This window comes from Nipponia nippon, unplaced genomic scaffold (assembly GCF_047370975.1).
Source record: "Nipponia nippon isolate SJK-2023a ecotype South Korea unplaced genomic scaffold, ASM4737097v1 scaffold_34, whole genome shotgun sequence".
Classification (NCBI taxonomy): domain Eukaryota; kingdom Metazoa; phylum Chordata; class Aves; order Pelecaniformes; family Threskiornithidae; genus Nipponia; species Nipponia nippon.
Window position 1 is genome coordinate 4,573,998 of NW_028262352.1, and position 22,746 is coordinate 4,596,743.

Here is a 22,746-nt window from a genome sequence, read left to right on the forward strand (position 1 = left end):
TTGAAAAGAATGCTTGGCTCACAGGGCTCCTGGTGGGCCCATATCGATTGTTCAGTTGATGAAGTACTTTGGAGAGTCGAGTATCTCACAGGGCTTAAGGCTTCCTTTTAATAAGCCATTAGCTCTTTCTACCATCCCATTTGATTGAGGATAGTAGGGGGTATGAAATACTCACTGTATTTCCTTCTGTTTTGCCCATTCTTGTACTTCCTTGCTGGAAAACTGCGAGCCATTGTCACTTTGGATGAAATCGGGGGTTGGTAAGCTTGAAAACCAAGAGGATCATCCTCTAATGGTGTTCTGACCATTAGCCTTCCGACATTTAGTTGCCATCATTAGACCTGAGACAACCTATACTCCTGTGAAAATGTATCAATATCCCGAGGAGGGTTTAAAGGGTCCAATGTAATCAATTTGCCATGTTGACCATAGAGTTTTTCCCTCATTAATGTGTAGGGGTGGTAATTTAGCAGGGTGATCTGTTTGCAACTTCAGTCTACATTGGGGACATTCTATAAGAATAATCTCACAAGTTTTCCTGGTTAGAGGCCAACCTCGGCTTTGGGCTGCAAAGAAAAGTGCTTCTCAGCCTGTGTGACTTAATTTCTGATGTAACCGTTTCCCTAACCAATACCATTCGGAGTCTAATGTATTCTCTTTTTTTATGCCCCTAATTCTGGCTAGTTCATCTACCTTTTGGTTTCAGTCTGTGGTTGGTTTGTTGTCTTTGGCATGTGCTTTCACCCATCCTATCTTAAATGATGTTTTCCTAGCTATGTTTAGCTATAGTTGCCAATCTTCAGTTCTCCAAATTGGGGATTTATTTATTTCCAAGTTTAGGGCTTCCCGTTGACAGAGCCATTGAGTGGCACCTGCCCATACAGCATAGGAATCAACACAGATAATTTTTGCTCCATTTTGTGCTGCTAGAACAACTGCCCTTAATTCTCCTACTTGTCCACTGCCTTCCCCCTCTTCTAATACTTGTTTGTCAGTCTTAATTCAATTAATTGTGAACACACTAGGTGCAACCCAAATTAATGTCTCTCTCGCTCTTAGCTGTACTGAAGCTCAACTGTGGGTACAATCTACTGTGGCAGCAATTATAAGAGAAGGTGAAGAAGGCACCTTACCCACTGAAATTCGAAAAATAATTTGGGATAATGCAACTAAATTTGAAAGGGAATTCCAATCATGGTGGCAACTAGTTAATTTCACCTACAATCCCACTACCAGTAAAACCACAGCTTTTGTTTTGACAATATGCAATGCTTCGGTATACACCATATACCCAATCATTGCGCTGGGGTTAAATCACCATGGAACTGTACTCTATCTGTTAGAACATAGAGTATGGGCCCAAAAAAAAAGGGAACAAATGGCAAACTATTGATGTTGATGCATGTGTTGTGTGGGAACAACAGGGATTTATTTGTGAAAGTAATAAGGCCCAAGACATTTGTCTTGACACTGAACAAAATATTTGTCATTTTGAGATACATCCTAACAAAACTCCTGAAACTATACTCATATATGTTGGAAATTGATGTGTTTGCATGAGAATCCTCTATGATTCTCTATCTATAGACAACACCATCATAGATATATATAATCACTCAAATACCTGTGTTCGTAATTTTACCAAAATCATAGGATGTGACCTTAACTATTCTGCTCCTGTCAAAACTTACCAACTGTTACAATCTAACTATACATCATACCAAGATCTATTGCCTACCCCCATTGGAATGAATCTTACACTGGCGAAGAAACCATTACAACACGATGATCTGTGTCAACTGCAAGAAGACCAGCCTGGCTGAACAGAGAGCTTTGGCTAGAACTCAAGAAAAAAAGGAGAGCTTACTCCCTTTGGAAGATGGGGCAGGTGACTCAGGAGGACTACAAGGATGTTGTGAGGTTATGCAGGGAAAAGATAAGAAAGGCGAAGGCCCAGCTAGAACTTAAACTGGCCACCGCCGTTAAAGACAACAAAAAAAGTTTTTACAAATATATCAATGACAAAAGGAGGGCCAGGGAGAATCTCCCTCCTTTGTTGGATGCAGAAGGTAACCTGGCCACGAAGGATGAGGAGAAGGCTGAGGTACTTAATGCCTTCTTTGCCTCAGTCTTTAATAGTCAAGCTAGTCATCCTTGGGGTTCTCAGGCCCCTGAGCTGGGAGATGGAGATAGGATGCAGAATGAAGCCCCAGTTGTCGAAGAGCTGGCAGTCACTGAGCTGCTCCTCCACCTGGATGTTCACAAGTCCATGGGGCCAGACGGAATCCACCCGAGGATACTGAGGGAGCTGGCAGAGGAGCTTGCCAAGCCACTCTCCATCATCTATCAGCAGTCCTGGTCAACCAGGGAGGTCCCAGATGACTGGAAGTTAGCAAATGTGATGCCCCTCTACAAGAAGGGTCGGAAGGAGGATCTGGGGAACTACAGGCCTGTCAGCCTGACCTCGATGCCGGGGAAGGTTATGGAACAAATCATCCTGAGTGCCATTACATGGCACGTGTGGTACAACCGAGGGATCAGGCTCAGCCAGCATGGGTTTATGAAAGGCAGGTCCTGTTTCACTAACCTGGTCTCCTTCTATGACAAGGCGACCCGCTTAGTGGACAAGGGAAAGTTTGTGGATGTTGTCTACTTGGACTTTAGTAAGGCCTTTGACACTGTCTCCCACAGCATTCTCGTGGAGAAGCTGGCTGCTCACGGCTTGGATAAGTGCACTCTGCGCTGGGTTAAAAACTGGCTGGACGGCCGAGCCCAGAGAGTGGTGGTGAATGGAGTCAAATCCAGTTGGTGGCCGGTCACGAGTGGTGTTCCCCAGGGCTCAGTGTTGGGGCCGGTCCTGTTCAATATCTTCACCGATGATCTGGATGAGGGGATCGAGTGCACCCTCAGTAAGTTTGCAGACGACACCAAGTTGGGTGGAAGTGTCGATCTGCTGGAGGGTAGGAAGGGCCTACAGAGGGACCTGGACAGGCTGGATCGATGGGCCGGGGCCAACTGCATGAGATTCAACAAGGCTAAGTGCCGAGTCCTGCACTTGGGTCACAACCACCCCAGGCAACGCTACAGGCTGGGGGAGGAGTGGCTGGAGAGCTGTCTGGCGGAAAAGGACCTGGGGGTGTTGGTTGACAGCTGCCTGAACACAAGCCAGCAGTGTGCTCAGGTGGCCAAGAGGGCCAATGGCATCCTGGCCTGTATCAGGAATAGTGTGGCCAGCAGGACCAGGGAGGTGGTAGTGCCCCTGTACTGGGCACTGGTGAGGCCGCACCTCGAGTACTGTGTTCACTTTTGGGCCCCTCACTCCAAGAAGGACATGGAGGTGCTGGAGCATGTCCAGAGAAGGGCAACGAAGTTGGTGAAGGGTCTAGAGAACAAGTCTTATGAGGAGCGGCTGAGGGAGCTGGGGTTGTTTAGCCTGGAGAAGAGGAGGCTGAGGGGAGACCTTATTGCTCTCTACAACTGCCTGAAAGGAGGCTGTAGTGAGGTGGGGGTTGGTCTCTTCTCCCTAGTAACGAGTGATAGGACGAGAGGAAACGGCCTCAAGCTGTGCCAGGGGAGGTTTAGGTTAGACATTAGGAAAAACTTCTTCACCGAGAGGGTGGTCAGGCATTGGAACAGGCTGCCCAGGGAAGTGGTTGAGTCCACATCCCTGGAGGTATTTAAAAGACGGGTAGACGTGGTGCTCGAGGACATGGTATAGTGGTGGACTTGGTAGTGCTAGGTTAACGGTTGGACTCGATGATCTGAAGGATCTTTTCCAACCTTAACGATTCTATGATTCTATGATTCTATGATTCTAATTGTGTGTTGTTGTTGTTGTAAAAGCTTGGTTTAAATTGTTTTGTGCCTTGTTTTTAAAATGGGAACTGGAACTTCTAAAGGGGAAGAGGATCTTAAAGAAATCTCCTCCTGGGTGCATTTTACACAATTGGAAGCAAATAGCAGGACCCCCGGGAGGAGCTGATCTAATCAAATATTGTAATCAGTGGTGGCCATTGTATAAGCTGGAGGATGGAGAAAAGTGGCCGGTTAATGGAACTTTGAATTATGATACTTTGTTGCAATTGATGTTACTTTTAAGACGGGAAGGAAAGTGGGATGAAGTATTGTATGCGGATATGTTTTTCACTTTGCGTTCACACCCCGAATGGCAGAAGAAGTGCGGGATAAATTTGGCTCCCTCAGATCCTTTGGTGCTAGCATTGGAAAAAGAGTAAGAGCAATGGAAAAGGGAAAGGTTTGAAAAGATGTTGTGCTACTTGTAGTATTGGACAGAGGTGTTTAAAATTAGTTCAGGATGAGCCAGAGGATGACCCAGAAATGTTGGCTGCTCCCGGGTTGAGACAGAGATTGCAGAACGATAAACCTGAGCCCCTTGAAGCGGGCAACTCCGAGAACAGAAAGACAGAAGCGACTCCGGTAGCTGAGAGAACTCGTAGTCGGCAGGGAGCAGTGCTGCAAGCTCCATTGAGACAGGCTGTTGGAAATGAAGGACCGGTGATTGTGAGGGTGCCGTTTTCACAGGGATCAGGTGAAAGAAAAATATGATGCTCGGTTGATAGCGGCTTTAGAAGGATTGCAAGTAAGTAGAGGAGGATTTTGAGGAGGTAGAAATGGAGTCTGAGGAAGAGGACGAGTTAGAGGACTTCCTAATCCTACAGTGGGGAGAAATCAATGTGCTTATTGTAGACAGGAGGGACACTGGAAAGCGAACTGCCCTTCCTGACAGGGAATGGAAGGAACAGGTTCCGTTTTGAGAACAATAAATGCAGTTAACAATGAGGAATGAAGGGGACCGGAGGTATCTTCCCCAGCAGAACCTCTGGTCCAAGATTTAAGAGCTATTAACCAAATTGCTCAGGATATTCATCCAGTAGTTGCAAACCCATACACTTTACTGACAACGATAAATGAAAACCAAGAATGGTTCACAGTTACAGATTTGAAAGATGCCTTTTTCTGCATACCTCTCGATCAAGAAAGTCAAAATATATTTGCCTTCGAGTGGGAAAATCCGGAAACTGGTCGTAAATCACAGTACACTTGGACAGTGTTGCCACAGGGATTCAAAAATAGTCCTACAATATTTGGAAATCAATTAGCCAAAGAATTGGAAACCTGGAAAAGAGGATACAAGACAGGGACTGTGTTGCAGTATGTCGATGATATTCTAATTGCAGCTGTAACCCGAGAAGAATGCTTACAATTAACAATTGATCTTTTGAATTTTCTGGGAATGAATGGTTACCGAGTTTCAAAAGAAAAGGCTCAAGTCGTTCGAGAATCTGTCATGTATCTGGGATTTGAACTTTTGAAAGGACAAAGAAGACTGAGCACAGAAAGGAAGGAAGCTGTCTGTCAACTTCCGGAGCCCCAGAATGCACGTGAGCTGCGGACCTTCCTGGGAATGGTGGGGTGGTGCAGGCTGTGGATTGCAGACTATGGACTTATTGTGAAACCTTTATATGAGCTACTGAAAACTTCACCGCCTGGATGTTTGGAATGGGACGACAGCACCAGAAATGCTTTCAAACGAATAAAAAGAACTCTGATGAAAGCACCAGCTTTAGGACTTCCTGATCCAACTAAAACTTTTGAATTGTTCGTTCACGAGCGACAAGCTATAGCTCTGGGAGTGCTCTCTCAGATGCTAGGAGGCAACAGACGCGCTGTGGCCTATTTCTCCAAGCAATTGGACCATACCAGCAAAGGATGGCCAGGTTGTCTGAGAGCTGTAGCCGCTACTGTGCTGTTAATTCAAGAAGCCCGGAAACTGACACTGGGACAGAAAATGACTGTTTTTGTACCACACATGGTACTCACTGTCCTGGACCAAAAAGGTGGGCACTGGTTGTCTCCGAGCCGGATGTTGAAGTACCAGATAGCACTTCTTGAACAAGATGATGCAGTAGTAAACCCAGCAGTTTTCCTGTCATCTCGACAACTGGAAGAAGAAGAACCCACGCATGATTGTTTACAGACCATCGAGGAAGTGTATTCCAGCCGACCTGACCTGAAAGACACCCCTCTGGAAAACCCAGACTGGGAGCTATATTCGGACGGGAGCAGCTTTGTGAAAGAAGGGATCCGGATGTCGGGATATGCCGTGACCACAGTGGATACTGTTGTAGAAGCAGAAGCTCTCCAATCAAAAACGTCAGCCCAGAAAGCAGAACGGATTGCACTAACCAGAGCTTTAGAATTAAGTGAAGGAAAGCGAGTGAATGTATGGACCGATTCCAAATATGCATTTGGAGTATTACACGCACACGGAGCGATTTGGAAAGAAAGGGGACTATTGTCATCTCAAGGGACCGGAATTAAACATGGGGAGCAGATTCTAAAGTTACTCGAAAGTGTACAGAAACCAAAAGAAGTGGCTGTTATGCACTGCAAAGCTCACCAAACCAGCCGCACCCCACAAGAAAGAGGCAATCAATTGGCCAATTTGACCGCTCATAAGGCTGCGGAAAAGGGTAAAGGAATATTGGCAATAATACCTGAAAAGAAAATAGAATTAGGAGAATCTCCTAACTATGACAGTCAGGACAGAAACTTAATTGAACCATTAAGAGCTGAGATACAGAAAAATGGATGGGCTGTTACTCCTGCGGGGCAGGTAATTCTAACCCCAATTTTGATGCATGAAATAGTAAAGAAAGAACATAATAGTGTTCATTGGGGAACCGAGAATTTACTGAAACATCTACAAAAGTCAGCGGTGAGTCGTAATATGGTAGAAATTATAAGGTCCGTAGTTGAAAGGTGTGAAACATGTCTTAGAAGTAATCCAAAGACACAGAATAAAATTCAGTTTGGATCCACAAAAACAGGAACTACTCCAGGAGAGCACTGGCAGATAGATTTCACTGAACTGCCAAGAAAAGGAGGGTTAAAATACCTGTTAGTATTGGTGGATACTTTTACAGGATAGCCTGAAGCCTTCCCGTGTCGCACCAACAAGGCCAGGGAAGTTGTCAAAATCTTACTTAAAGAAATAATACCGCGATTTGGTGTTCCTTTAGGGATTTCCTCTGATAGGGGGCCACATTTTGTTGCAGACATCGTCCAACTAGTAAGTAGAGTATTACAAATAACATGGGAGCTGCGTGCCCCCTATCGCCCACAATCTAGTGGACGGGTTGAGCGCATGAATCAGACCTTAAAACTGCAATTGAGTAAAATTTGCCAAGAAACCTCAATGACTTGGATACAAGCACTTCCACTTGCTCTACTGAGAATTAGAGTTCAGCCTAAGGGAAAACATCGGTTAAGCCCTTATGAGCTGTTGTATGGGAGACCGTACCAAATTCCTAAATTACCAGAAGAATTAAACATCAGAGGTGAAACAGATTTACAAAAATATCTAATATCCCTAGGGACAGTGATACAAGAAATGAAAAAGAATGTGACGATTGTAAACAAATCTCTGAATCTTGATTCCCCAGTACATCCGTTCCAGCCCAGAGATTGGGTATACCTGAAGTCATGGACCGGAGAACCCCTGCAAGAAAAGTGGAAAGGACCATTTCAGGTTTTACTGACAACATACACAGCCGTAAAACGAGATAAGAAAGGGCCCTGGATTCATTACTCAAGAGTCAAAAAGGCTCCTGAACCATGGACTTCCGAGGAGACAGCTCCTCTCAAGCTCGTTTTCAAACGACAACTTTAGTTTCTGTGTTATTGATAAGTTCAGAAGTGTTTGGGCAGAAACTAGGAAGTCCACGGCACGAGAATGTTCATGCGCAATTAGTAGCGGAAGTAGCTTCAGCTATTAATGCAAGCAAATGTTGGATTTGTGCTAGATTCCCAAAGCATAGTACTCAGTCCGATGTAACACTAATTGGCCTACCAATTCCTTTCAATACCACTTGGAATAATGTTTGGGACAGTTCAAAAGTTTATTTTAAAGCTCGGAATAATAATCCACAAGTTTGGAAAATCCAAACTCCCCAATTGACAGACAAGGTTAAGTGCATTACTGACCGGAATTCAGAACAAAAAGGAAACTACTCCGTAGGGAATTTTTCGCAATGATGTGATTGGTACACGCAATTACAATTGCGGAAAAACCAACAGAAATATCGAGGAAAATTTTGTGAAGTGCCCAAAGGAACGGGATGGTATTGGCTGTGTGGAGAGCAAGCCCTTAAAGTACTACCTCCCTGGTGGACAGGTTCTTGTACGTTAGGGGTAGTGTCCCCATCTCCATGGAATGGGGGAATTAAATCCCCAATTGGAAAACAAAAAGAGCAATGGATAATCCATTGATTACTCGGTCTACTACCTTTCACTCATTTGTAAGATGGTTAATCCCAGCGTTAGGAGTCAGTGAATTGGAAAAAGCAATAGTAAACATATCAGGAGTCATTGAGAAAATCGGGAATGCCACATCCGATGCTATAAAAGCTTTACAAGAAGAAACTACCAGGCTTTCGAAAGTTGCATTACAAAACAGGATGGCTTTAGACATGATGTTGGCTTCCCATGGAGGAGTATGTGCGGTAGTAAATTCAAGCTGCTGTACATACGTTGATGAAAGTGGAAGGATATCAGAAGATTTAAAAATCATACATGACCAAACAACAATCTTACATGAAGTAACTAAAGGTAATACCTCTCTTGGGTTTGAAGAGATTTGGAATACTCTCACTTCTTGGTTACCTAATTGGTTATGGCTGAAGAGATTATTTTTATTAATGATTTTTATTATTGTAGTTTGTATCCCTGCCTGCATAATGATCCAATGTTGTAATTGCTGTACAAGATAGAAGGAGTTTGTATAGTGAGGACTGTAGCATATAAGCTACAAGCCCTCAAAAGAAAAGGAGGGATTGATACCTGCGAATATAGATAGAAGCTCCCGAATACTCCCCTTTACCAAACAAAAGCAAATCTTTGTGAATAGTTAAGACACTTGTAAGATAAGAAGCTCCTGAATACTCCCCTTTAGACAGCTAGGCCTTGGGAGAGCAGATATGCGGAGCCATGAGGATAAGAAAGTTGCAAGATCATCTTCCATGGTGGTCTTTGGGGGTCTTCAGATGAAGGCTCGTAGTCTGACTGACCTTTACTTCTGCGCAAACTCAGTTATGGGATCATGTATACTATGTCCTTCAAGGTCGGTTTGTTCTGGTCTAATGGTCATCTTGCAACTTTCCAATGCCTGACTACCCTTTCAGTGAAGAAGTTTTTCCTAATATCCAACCTAAACTTCCCCTGGCGCAGCTTGAGGCTGTTTCCTCTTGTCCTATCACTCGTTACTAGGGAGAAGAGACCGACCCCCCACCTCACTACAACCTCCTTTCAGGCAGCTGTAGAGAGCAATAAGGTCTCCCCTCAGCCTTCTCTTCTCCAGGCTAAACAACCCCAGCTCCCTCAGCTGCTCCTCATAAGACTTGTGCTCTAGACCCTTCACCAACTTCTTTGGACACGCTCCAGCACCTCGATATCCTTCTTGTAGTGAGGGGCCCAAAAGTGAACACAGTACTCGAGGTGCGGCCTCGCCAGTGCCGAATACAGGGGCACTATCACCTCCCTGGTCCTGCTGGCCCCACTATTCCTGATACAAGCCAGGATGCCATTGGCCCTCTTAGCCACCTGGGCACACTGCTGGCTCATGTTCAGGCGTCTGTCAACCAACACCCCCAGGTCCTTTTCCGCCAGGCAGCTCTCCAGCCACTCCTCCCCCAGCCTGTAGCGTTGCCTGGGGTGGTTGTGCCCCAAGTGCAGGACCTGGCACTGAGCCTTGTTGAATCTCATACAGTTGGCCCCGGCCCATCGATCCAGCCCGTCCAGGTCCCTCTGTAGGGCCTTCCTACCCTCCAGCAGATCAACACTTCCACCCAACTTGGTGTCATCTGCAAACTTACTGAGGGTGCACTCGATCCCCTCATCCAGATCATCAATGAAGACATTAAACAGAACTGGCCCCAATACTGAGCCCTGGGGAACACCACTCGTGACCAGCCACCAACTGGATTTGACTCCATTCACCACCACTCTCTGGGCTCGGCCGTCCAGCCAGTTTTTAACCCAGCGCAGAGTGCACTTATCCAAGCCATGAGCAGCCAGCTTCTCCAGGAGAATGCTGTGGGAGACAGTGTCAAAGGCCTTACTAAAGTCCAAGTAGACAACATCCACAGCCTTCCCCTCATCCACCAAGCGGGTCACCTTGTCACGGAAGGAGATCAGGTTGGTCAAGCAGGACCTGCCTTTCATGAACCCATGCTGGCTGGGCCTGATCCCCTGATTGTCCCGTACGTGCTGCGTGATGGCACTCAGGATGATCTGCTCCATGGCTTTTCCCGGCACCGAGGTCCTTACAAAGGAGAGCAAAATATTTTTGTCATAGCCATGCTGCTGAATCAGCACTTACAGCAGTTTTGAGAGTTTGTTTGATAAGGCAGTATATGCATTTGGTCTTCATTATTAGTATCCTTATAATCAGAATTCAGCCAAAATATCACCTATCCAGGCCAAATTTTGAAGTGATTCACTTGTTTTAGCACTTGCTACTGTTTGCAATCTTGTCAAAGTTCAACTTGAAATATTCATGGTAACTATTACTACATGTTACTGCTTGCAGGATTGTGCTTCAAGACTGCAGTTTATATTTAGGTATCTCAGAATCACAGAATGGTTAAAGCTGGAAGGGTCGTCTGGAGATCATCTTGTCCAACCACCCTGCTTGATCAGGGTCACCTAGAGCCAACTGCCCAGGACTATGTCCAAATGGCCTTTGAACATCTCCAAGGATGATTCCACAACCTCTCTGGGCAACCTGTTCCAGTGCTCAGGCACCCTCACAGTAAAAAAGTGTTTCCTGATTCTCAAACAGAACCTCCTGTGTTTCAGTTTGTGCCTGTTGCCTCTTGTCCTGTCACTGGGCACTAATGAATAGAGCCTGGCACTGTCATCTTTGCACCCTCCCTTCAGGTATTTGTATACATTGATAAGATGACACAGGACCCTTCTCTAGGCTAAACAATCCCAGCTCTCTCAGCCTTTCCTCATAGGAGAGATGCTCTGGTCCCTTAATCACCTTCGTGGACCTTTTCTGGACTCTCTCCAGTAGCTCCATGTCTCTCTTCTTGTACTAAGGAGCCCAGAACTAGACACAGGACTCCAGGTGTGGCCTCACCAGTGCTGAATAGAAGGGAAGCATCACCTCCCTTGACCTGCTGGCAATACTTTGTCTAATGCCCTCCAGGATACTGTTAGCCGCCTTTGCTGCAGGGGCACATTGCTGGCTCATGCTCAACTTGGCGTCTACCAGGACCCCCAAATCATTTTCTGCCAAGTTGCTTTCCAGCTGGGCGGCCCTCAGTGTATATTGGTGCATGGGGTTGTTCCTCCCCAGGTGCAGGGCTTTGCCCTTCCCCTTGTTGAACTTCATGAAGTTCCTGTCAGCCCATTTCTCCAGCCTGTTAAGGTCCCTCTGGATGGCAGCACAACCCTCTGGCATATCAGCCACTCCTCCCAGTTTTGTGTCATCTGCAAACTTGCTGAGGGTACACTCTGCCCCATCATACAGATCATTAATGAAGATGCTGAACAGAACTGGACCCAGTATTGATCCCTGGGGTACACCACTAGTTACTGGCCTCCAACTAGACTTAGTGCCACTGATCACCACCCTCTGGGTCCAGCTGTTCAGCCAGTTTTCAATCCACCTAATTCTCTGCTCATCCAGCCCATACTTCATCAGCTTCTCTATGAGGATGTTATGGGAGACAGTGTCAAAGGCCTTGCTCAAGTCCAGGTAGCCAATATCCACTGCTCTCCCTTTGTCTACCAAGCCACTTATTTCATTGTAGGAGGTTGTCAGGTTGGTCAAGCATGACTTCCCCTTGGTGAATCCATGCTGACTATTCCTGATCACCTTCTTGTCATTCATGTGCCTGGAAATGGTTCCCAGGATTAGTTGTTCCATTTCCTGTCCAGAGATCAAGGTGAAGCTGACCGTCCTGTAGTTCCCTGGGTCCTCCTTAGAATCATAGAATGGTTTGGATTGCAAGGGATCTTTAAAGATCATCTAGTCCATACCCCCTGCTGTGGGCAGGGACATCTTTCACTAGATCAGGTTGCTCAAAGCCCTGTCCAACCTGACCTTGAACACTTCCAATGATCAAGCATCCACAACTTCTCTGGGCAACCTACTCCACTGTCTCACCACCCTCATCGTAAAGAATTTCTTCCTTATATCTAATCTAAACCTACCCTCTTTCAGTTTAAAACCATTGCCCCCTGTCCTGGCACTACAGGCCTTGGTAAAAAGTCTTTCTCCGCCTCTCTTATAAGCCCCCTTTCTATATTGAAAGGCCACAATAAGGTCTCCCCGGAACCTTCTCTTCTCCAGGCTGAATAACCCCAACTCTCTCAGCCTTTCCTCACAGGAGAGGTGTTCCAGCCCTCTGAACATTTTTGTGGCCCTCCTCTGGACCCACTCTAACAGGTCCATGTCTTTCCTGTGCTGAGGACTCCAGAGCTGGACGCCATACTCCAGGTGGGGCCTCATGAGAGCAGAGTAGAGGGGGAGTGATTCTCCCTCGATGTGCTGGCCATACTTTTTTTTATGCAGCCTAGGATATGATTGGCTTTCTGGGCTGCAAGCACACAGTGCCGGCTCATGTCCAGTTTTTCATCCACCGGTACCCCCAAGTCCTTGTCCTCAGGGCTGCTCTCAATTCATTTATTTCCCAGCCTGTATTGATAGACTGACCCAGGTGCAGGACCTTGCACTTGCCCTTGCTGAACTTTATGAGGTTCAGATGGGCCCACTCAAACCTGTCAAGGTCCCTCTGGATGGCATCCCTTCCCTCTAGGGAATCAACTGCACTACTCAGCTTGGTGTCATCTGCAAACTTGCTGAGGGTGCACTCAGTCCTGCTATCTACGTCATTAATTAAGGTATTGAACAGTACTGGTCCCAATACAGACCCCTAAGGGGCATCACTTCATATTGATTTCCATTTGGTCATTGAGCCATTGACCACAACTGTTCAGATGCGGCCCTTCAGCCAATTCTTTTCCATTGAATCTACCAAATCCATATCTCTCCAATTTAGAGAGAAGGATGTTGTGGGGGACCCTGTCAAAGGCCTTACAGAAGTCCAGACAGATGACATCCGTAGCTCTTCCCTTGTCTACTGATGCAGTCACTCCATCATAGAAGGCCACCATATTAGTCAGGCATGATTTGCCCTTGGTGAAGCCATGTTGTCTGTCTTGAATCACCTCCCTGTCTTCCATGTGCCTTAGCACAGCTTCTAGGAGGATCTGTTCCATGATCTTCCCAGGCACAGAGGGGAGGCTGACAGGTCGGTAGTTCCCAGGGTCCTCCTTTTTACCCTTTTTAAAAATGGCTGCAATATTTCCCTTTTTCCAGTCCCCAGGGACTTCACCTGACTGCCATGACTTTTCAAATATCATGATGAGTGGCTTGGCAACTGCATCAGCCAATTCCCTCAGGATGCATCTTGTTGGGTCCTATGGACTTATGTATGTTCAGGTTCCTCAGGTGGTCTTGAACCTGATGTTCTCCTACAATGGTGTACTGGTTTTGGCTCAGATAATTTTCTTCATAGTAGCTAGTATGGGGCTATGTTTTGGATTTGTGCTAGAAACAGTGCTGATAACACAGGGATGTTTTAGTTATTGGTGAACAGTGCTTACACAGAGTCAAGGCCTTTTCTGTTTCTCAGGCTGCCCCGCCAGCAAGTAGGTTGGGTGTGCACAAGAAGTTGGGAGGGGACACAGCTGGGACAGCTGACCCCAACTGACCAAAGGGATATTCTATACCATATGATGTTGTGCTCAGCAATAAAACTGGGAGGATGGAGGTTGGCGGGGGCTGCCATTGCTCAGGGACTAGCTGGGCATTGGTTGGTTCATGGTTAGCAATTGTTTTCTTTTGCATCACTTGTTTTTCTTGGTTTTGCTTTTTTCCCCTCTCTGTTTTTTTGTTTGCTTTGTTTTTTCCTCCTTTTTTAATTATTAAATTGTCTTTATCTCAATCCACGAGTTTTTGCACTTTTACCCTTCTGATTCTCTCCTTCTCCTCCCTGTCCCACTGCTGGGGGAGTGGTGCTTAGCTGCCGGCCAGGGTTAAAACATAACAGATGGGAGGGACTTCATCACTCTGGTCCCTGTCTTGAGATTCAGAGACTCGAGAGATATGGAAAGAGCAATTGCCAGTGAAAACTGAGGGAAAAATGTTGTTGAGTACCTCAGCCTTCTCCATGTCAGTTGTTACCTGATCCCTGTCTCATTTATCAGGGCATGGGGGGGGTACATTTTATTCAGTTTTCCTTTTCTGGCTAACATACATACCTGTAGAAGCCCTTCTTATTATTTTGCACATCCCTTGCCAAATTTAGGTCCATCTGTTCCTTAGCTTTCCTGATGCCATCCCTATACTCCCAGGTCGTATCCCTATATTCTTCCCAGGATGCATGTCCCTGCTTTCACTGCCTGTGCATTTCCCTCTTGTGTTTTCTTTTGACCAGGAGGTCCTTACTCAGCCATGCTGGTCTCCTGCCTTCCTTGCCCAATTTCTTGAACATGGGAATTGATAGTTCTTGTGATCTAAGAAAAACGTCTTTAAATAGCTGCCAGCTCTGTTCAGCTCCTTTATCCCTAAGGGCAGTTTCCCAGGTGGTCCCATTCACTAATTTCTTAAACAACTGAAAGTTCGCTTTCCTAAGGTTTAGGGTCTTGACCATACTTTTCGCATGGCCTATATTCCTTGAGATCATGAATTCCAAGAGGGCCCTTCTTGAAGACAGGAAGGACATTTGCTTTCCTCCAGTCCTCAGGCACCTCTCCCAATTGCTGTGATCACTCCAAGATTATTGAGTGGCATCGCAATGACATCTGCCAGCTCCCTCAGCATTCACGGGTGCATCCCATCAGGGCCCATGGACATATGTATGTCCAGTTTGCTTAAGTATTCCCTGACCTGATCCTCTTCCACCAAGGGTATGTCTTCCTTGCTCCAGCCTTTCCCCCTGGTCTCTGGGACCTGGGATTCCTGAAGGATGGTCTTTCTAGTAAAGACTGAGGCGAAGAAGGCATTCAGTACCTCAGCCTTTTCCATGTCCTGTGTCAACAGGTCCCCTGCCCCATTCATCAGCGGGGCCACATTTTCCCTAGTCTTCCTTTTGTCACCTAAGTACTTATACAAGCCCTTCTTGTTGACTTCGACATCCCTTGCCAGATTCAATTCCAGCTGCGGTATGGCTTTCCTGACTGCATCTCTGCATGCTCAGACAGTGTCTCTGTATTCCCTCTTATCTCCCTATAAGTTATTGCAGTGGCAGGTTATATAGCTTTATAAGTTGTTGCTGGTTTTAAGAATGTTAAAAATATTTGCATTTCCAGTTTAATTTTTGATCATTTATATAGGCCAAACCTTGTAGCCTCACTAAGGCAAGTATTTTTTATTAAGAGTATCTTATACAAGAAAAAATGTGTATAAAATTACACCCAGAATCACGATAAAGACATAAGATGCTGATATATTTTCTCTGTGTGTATTTATGTGAATGCCCTGGTTTCAGCTGGGATAGAGTTAATTTTCTTCCTAGTAGCTGGTATAGTGCTGTGTTTTGGATTTAGGATGAGAATAATGTTGATAACACACTGATGGTTTAGTTGTTGCTCAGTAGTGTTTACACTGGTCAAGGACTTTTCAGCTTCCCATGCTCTGCCAGGTGCACAAAAAGCTGGGAGAGGGCACAGCCAGGACAGCTGACCCAGGCTGGCCAAAGGGCTATTCCATACTGTATGACGTCATGCTGAACAAAAAACTGGGGGGAGTTGGCCGGGGGCAGTGATCACTGCTCGGGGACTGGCTGGGCATCAGTTGGCGGCTGGTGAGCGGTTGCATCACTTGTTTTTCACGGGTTTTGTTCCTTTTTTTTGTTGTTTTCCTTTTCACTATTGCTGTTGTTATTATTATCATTATTATTATTATTATTATCATTATTATTATTTTATTTCAATTATTAAACTGTCTTTATCTCAACCCATGAGTTTTCTGACTTTCACCCTTCCAATTCTCTCCCCCATCCCACTGGGAGGGTGAGCAAGCGGCTGTGTGGTGCTTAGTTGCCAGCTGGGGTTAAACCATGACAGTGAATAATAGCATCAAGAAAGTAGCTGATGATTTAATACAGCAAAATAATTTTAAGTTCAACTGGTTAATTACCATTATTAAGTTGGATACCATAATTTGCTCAAAATTACTAGAGTTCTTTTTAAGATAGACACTTGAGATGGGAGCAGCAAGTAGAAAAATGAATAGATGCTGCTGAAAATTTTGTACATAGACCAGAATTTTGCAATTTAGTTGTCTAAACTTAGGAGAATTTTGTAGCTGAGTATTTAGGCACTAATTCAGAAAAGCATCTATCTTCAGTGAAGTGCATCTTGAAATTCTTAAGTTCTGTTTTAGTTGTGTGGATGAATGCATGTTTACTTTAAGTGCTTTCCCATACCAACCAAGACATAATTTTCAGAAGCTCTGATCATGGCTGCTCATGCATGCTTAGCACTTCTCAGGAGTAAGCTGGATGGATGGACGTCTGAGTATCCTCCCATAACTTTATATGCGTTTGTGGATTTCACCATGGCATGTTGATTGATTGTATATGCTTGGTTCATGTGGTCATTTTTTGTTTGCTTTTGTTCGTTTTCCATCCTTAAATAGTTCTGCCTATGGACAGAGATTGGGGAAGTCATGTAGAAATGGTTGGAATGGGAAGAATGCAGTTGCTTATGTTAAGAACAACTAAGGAGTTGAAATCAGTTAGGGACAGAGTGGCCCAGCTGGAACTTAAACTGGCTACTGCTGTAAAAGGCAACAAAAAAATGTTTCTACAAATACATTAGCAACAGAAGGAGAGCTAAGGAGAATATCCATCTTTATTGGATGCGGGGGGAAACATAGTGACAGAGGATGAGGAAAAGGCTGAGGTACTTAATGCCTTCTTTGCCTCAGTCTTTAATAGTCAGACCAGTTCAGTCTTTAATAGTCAGACCAGTTGTTCTCAGGGTACCCAGCCCCCTGAGCTGGAAGGCAGGAATGGGGAGCAGAATGAAGCCCCCATAATCCAAGGGGAAATGGTTAGTGACCTGCTACACCACTTAGACACGGACAAGTCTATGGGGCCAGATGGGATCCACCCAAGGGTACTGAGGGAGCTGGTGGAGGTGCTCACCAAGCCACTCTCCATCATCTATCAGCAGTCCTGGCTAACCAGAGAGGTCCCAGTTGACTGGAGGTTAGCAAATGTGACACCCATCTACAAGAAGGGTCGGAAGGAGGATCCAGGGAACTACAGGCCTGTCAGCCTGACCTCGGTGCCGGGGAAGGTTATGGAGCAGATCATCTTGAGTGCCATCACGCAGCACGTACGGGACAATCAGGGGATCAGGCCCAGCCAGCATGGGTTCATGAAAGGTGGGTCCTGCTTGACCAACCTGATCTCCTTCTGCGTCAAGGTGACCCGCTTGGTGGATGAGGGGAAGTTTGTGGATGTTGTCTACCTGGACTTTAGTAAGGCCTTTGACACTGTCTCCCACAGCATTCTCCTGGAGAAGCTGGACACTCATGGCTTGGATGAGTATACTCTTCGCTGGGTAAAAAACTGGCTGAATGTCCGGGCCCAGAGAGTGGTGGTGAATGGAGTCAAATCCAGTTGGCAGCCGGTGACAAGTGGTGTTCCTCAGGGCTCAGTATTGGGGCCAGTTCTGTTTAATGTCTTCATTGATGATCTGGATGAGGGGATAGAGTGCACCCTCAGTAAGTTTGCAGATGACACCAAGTTGGGTGGAAGTGTCGATCTGTTGGAGGGTAGGAAGGCCCTATAGAGGGATCTGGACAGGCTAGATCATTGGGCCGAGGCCAACTGTATGGATTCAACAAGGCTCAGTGCCGGGTCCTGCACTTGGGGCACAACCACCCCATGCAATGCTACAGGCTTGGGGAGGAGTGGCTGGAGAGCTGCCTGGCGGAAAAGGACCTGGGGGTGTTGGTCGACAGCCAGCTGAACGTGAGCCAGCGATGTGCTCAGGTGGCCAAGAGGGCCAATGGCATCCTGGCCTGTATCAGGAATAGCGTGGCCAGCAGGACCAGGGAGGTGATAGTGCCCCTGTACTCGGCACTGGTGAGGCTGTACCTCGAATACTGTGTTCAGTGTTGGGCCCCTCGCTTCAAGAAGGACATTGAGGTGCTGGAGCGTGTCCAGAGAAGGGCAACGAAGCTGGTGAAGGGTCTAGAGCACAAGTCTTATGAGGAGCGGCTGAGGGAACTGGGGTTGTTTAGCCTGGAGAAAAGGAGGCTCAGGGGAGACCTTATTGCTCTCTACAGCTATCTGAAAGGAGGTTGTAGCAAGGCGGGGGTCGATCTCTTCTCCCATGTAACAAGCGATAGGACTAGAGGAAAAGGCCTCAAGTTGTGCCAGGGGAGGTTTAGGTTGGATATTAGAAAAAACTTCTTCACCAAAAGGGCTGTCAGGCACTGGCACAGGCTGCCCAGGGAAGTGGTTGAGTCCCCATCCCTGGATGTGTCTAAAAGACGTGTAGATTTAACGCTTAGGGCCATGGTTTAGTGGTGGGTTTAGCAGTGCTAGGTTAACAGTTGGACTTGATGATCTTAAAGGTCTTTTCCAGCCTAAACAATTCTATGATTCTATGATTCTAAAATCAAGGCATTTGGTTTGCTTCTGGTATTCCAGATAATTTTTAAATGTCAAGGGAAGCATTATGACTTAAATAGTTGGGACATATTTATTTATTTATTTATTTATTTTTTTATTTTATTTGTTTCCAAAAGAATATTGGTGTGTATTTGAAAAGTGGGTTTTTGAAGCAGTTTGAAACATACTGTGGAAAAACAACACAAAGAACAATAGTTTCATGCACATCTTCTGTGGGATAATAATGGAAGATTGGCGATGACGATTATAAACACGCTCAAGTGACTTGCAACTAGGGTGTAGAAAAATACATATGTTGTACTAATTGTTCTTTATCCTCGTGCGCTTGACAAGTGTAACATCTGTGCTTAGATAACATAGGCCTGTGATAGACTTAGAGGCCCCCTATCGGATACGCCTGAAATTCCTGCCCTGCTACGGGAAAGATCAAAGCACAGTGGTAAATTACGCCTGCACGAATCCCTGATAAAAAAGCGAAAACAGCAGGGTCGTCGATCCTCTAGCATGGACTGAGCTTCGCGGTGCCTGTATCCCTGCTTATATGCCTCTGCCCAGATGCTGCTTCAGGGATCCCCCGGTTGGTGAGGTAACAAAAATAAATATATTCTTTGCATTTCATCCGTGGTTTTGTGGTTGTTTCTGCGCCCTGCCTGTGCTGAACCGCACACCTTCATATGAAAGGCACCTTCTTAAGTAGTAAATGATCTTCTGTACATTCTTCTTCTTAAATCTTTTCCAAATGCACATAGTGAAGACACTTCAGTGCATTCTTCCCACTAGCCCTATATCCTTTTGGAGAGGGAGAGATAAAGATGAGCTTTCTTTTCTCTCTTGTTGCTATGATCCCAGCAATTTACCAGCTTCATCCTGGGCTGAGAAAATGAAGGAATGCAATTAGTCCTTCAGGAGTCATGGTCTTTGCAGTCTTACAGGGAGGTATATGTAATATACATACATTCATATATGTGTCATTAGAAGGTGGTGTGGTGTAGAGTAAATGACTGTTGTGTAAAAAAAATCTCAAGAAATTAAATTTTGTAATTAATGAACTTTTATAAATTTATAAAATGAATAGCTTTGCAAACTAATTCCCAACTCTCATCTTCCAGCAAAGTTCTCTTTAAAAAAAAAAAAGAAAAAAAATATTTATAGAATCTGTTTTAGTTCTTGGTGGTCTTCCCATTGTGCTGTTTCTTTGCACACTAGTAGTCCCCAGGTAGCTAGGTAGATACACAAGCACACAGGCACACAAATGTGAAATGAAACAGAGATTACAGGCATGTGTTTTGAGAACTCTCAGTGCTTAATAAAGTACCTTGTTACTGCTTCATCCTAAAACAGTCTGTCACTGTGCAGTATTGTTGAAATATTAGACTTTAAGAAAGTGGGTAAAGAAGGCTGATCATTTGAATCACCTTAGAGAAAATGCTAACAAAGCATTTTTTGGCAAAAGTATGAGTAGACAATAGTTCTACATGGTTGTGAGATGTACCCCTTTTGCTTTAGCTCACTGTTTATCTTTTATGTTTTTTAACACAAAGAGAAATATTTTTGTAACTGGGGTTTTCTTCATATAATCACTCTTTGCTCTGTTATCCAGTTTTGAGCATTGTTTTGAAAAAAGTTTTTAGTCTCATGATTAATCTAATCTCCCAGTCTTTCTGATTGGTGTAATTCACTGTTGAGAATAAAGGGGTCTGTTTGTTTAATTTTTGATTGCACTTGTGCTTAAAATGTAGTCAGTCAGCAGCACACTGACATAATGAAATGGAAATATTTGGTTTAAAATCAAAAGGCATGTTAGTGAAACTGTTTTATGGTGGTATTACAGCTATTGTGAGTAAACCCTACTGTAATGTACTTCAGCATAGCTGAATGGAAGAATAGGATCCTTCATGTCTTAGAAGTCTTCCTGGTGTTTTTGCATTCTCCCTATTCATTTTACTCTCTACAGGCTAGATTATAGTTGAGCTCACTTTAAATGGTGGGTAGCATTTTATAGTGTACAAACATGTATAGATGTCCAAACCCCTCATTTTTAAGAAACTGAGTATAGATTATTACATTGCAAAACCACAAATCCTCTCTCCAACACAAGCTAAAAAATAATTTGTGTTAAAATCAAGTATTTGAAAATAAAGAAAGGATGCTGTTCCATGAAGATTGAGGTTGCATTTTGCTCCTATATAATGCTGTGGTTTCCAATAAAAGAAAAATAACCTCCCCCCCCCCTTTTTTTTTTTTGTCTGGAGAAGCATCCTTCATATTTTACTGTTGACAGGTTGATGAAAATAATGAGTTTGTTTATTTTTTACTACTGCAAAATGTAGAGAAATTTTTCAATACCCACGTTCTGTTAACTGGCATGCTGAGTTTTACAGTTCTCTGTTTAAATGAATGACCAGTAAAAATGTTATTAAAAGAGAAATCAACTAATGAGAAGATATGCAAGAGTTCTGTTAATTAGCAAGATCTACTTGAATTGCTAATACCAACTTCTTATAGCAAGGTCGTCATATTTGGCAATTTTCTCTTGAAAAGCCTTGAAGATTATAATTCCTATTCTGTCACTTGTGCTATAATCTGGTGGAAGAATTTACCTATCCATGCTGGTATATGGTGTGGAAAAAAAGCTTTTAGATTGACAAAACCCATAAGTACAGTGTTAGTTAAATTTAATGTTTTACATTTTCTTTTCCATCTGTAGTGAGAGACTAATTTGTGCCAGAGCTTAGCACTAGTGACTAAAGTAAATGAAGCCTTAGGCCTCATGAATTGTACTTTAACCTTTGGTTTTATCGATGGAAATGTAACTGACAGATAAGGAAGTGTAAGTAAAACTTTAACTACAGGATATGCTGTAACAAAAGATAAGGAAATGTCTCAAGACACAGACAAAAAGGGTGCCTGGAGGCTGCGAGAGCAAATCAGAAGAAGGTAAGACCCCAGACTCCACGAACAGGATTGAATAAGCAGAAGTGCCATCAGGAAATCAAATGACCTATAGAGACTATAAAATCCGGTAACAATCGACAGGTGGGGTCCCTCTTCAGAAGCACCCAGCTTGAGCTGTAACTACTATTGCATATTAAACATAGTAGAAGAAGGAACTCTGATTCTTTTATTAAAGCGGAACCTAGGGACGAGCCCTGTTGAGGTAGCATCTGCATAATTCCTACCATGGTCTAGGTAGCAGTGGCATAATTTCTACCATGGTCTAGGTGGCAGCTGTATAATTCCTACACCACCATCATTAAATCAGCATATTAATCTAATAAGGGACTGTTCAATAATAATAACTGCAGTAAAAAATCTGAATAATGACTATTTTTTTTTGTTTTCATCGGACTTCTAAAGAACTATTTTATTTAATAGGCACCATTTTTAGTTTTTGACAGTAATGAAATGGTGCTTGAGTGCAGAGAAGGAACGATTTGCTTGTGAATCATCTGATGAGGTAAAAAAACCCAGTGTGAGATATGTCTGCTGTGACTCTGATCACTGTATACTAAAACATCCTTTTGCTCCATTCTCACAGTTAATATTTGGGTTCACGGCTTGTAAAAATCTGCATATTTTAATAGAATGTATTTTTGTGTCATAATTAGTCTTTCTTGTGTAGCATTGACATTATTAATTAAAAGAATATAAATTTTCTCCCCAAAATTATTTCTTTTTCTTGCTTGTGGGTGGATGCTAACCAGTGGCAGGCATATTCACATTATGTGCAAGTTTGTTCATCAGTACTTAGTGAGCACCATGGCCTTTCCCTAGTGCGTAGCAATGAAACTGCATTTTTGTTTTTGTGGACTTCAAAGAAGTATTTTTCATATTCAGTTTATAGTTTAGAAGAACTTCTTCCTTCCCTCTAACACACATTCCTTATACTGCAAAATCCTATCCTCTAATCACACAGGGAATTATTAAGAACCATATATTACTTTTTATTATAATACTGTTATTGTATATGTAGATTTTATTTTAGTTTTTAGTTTCCATT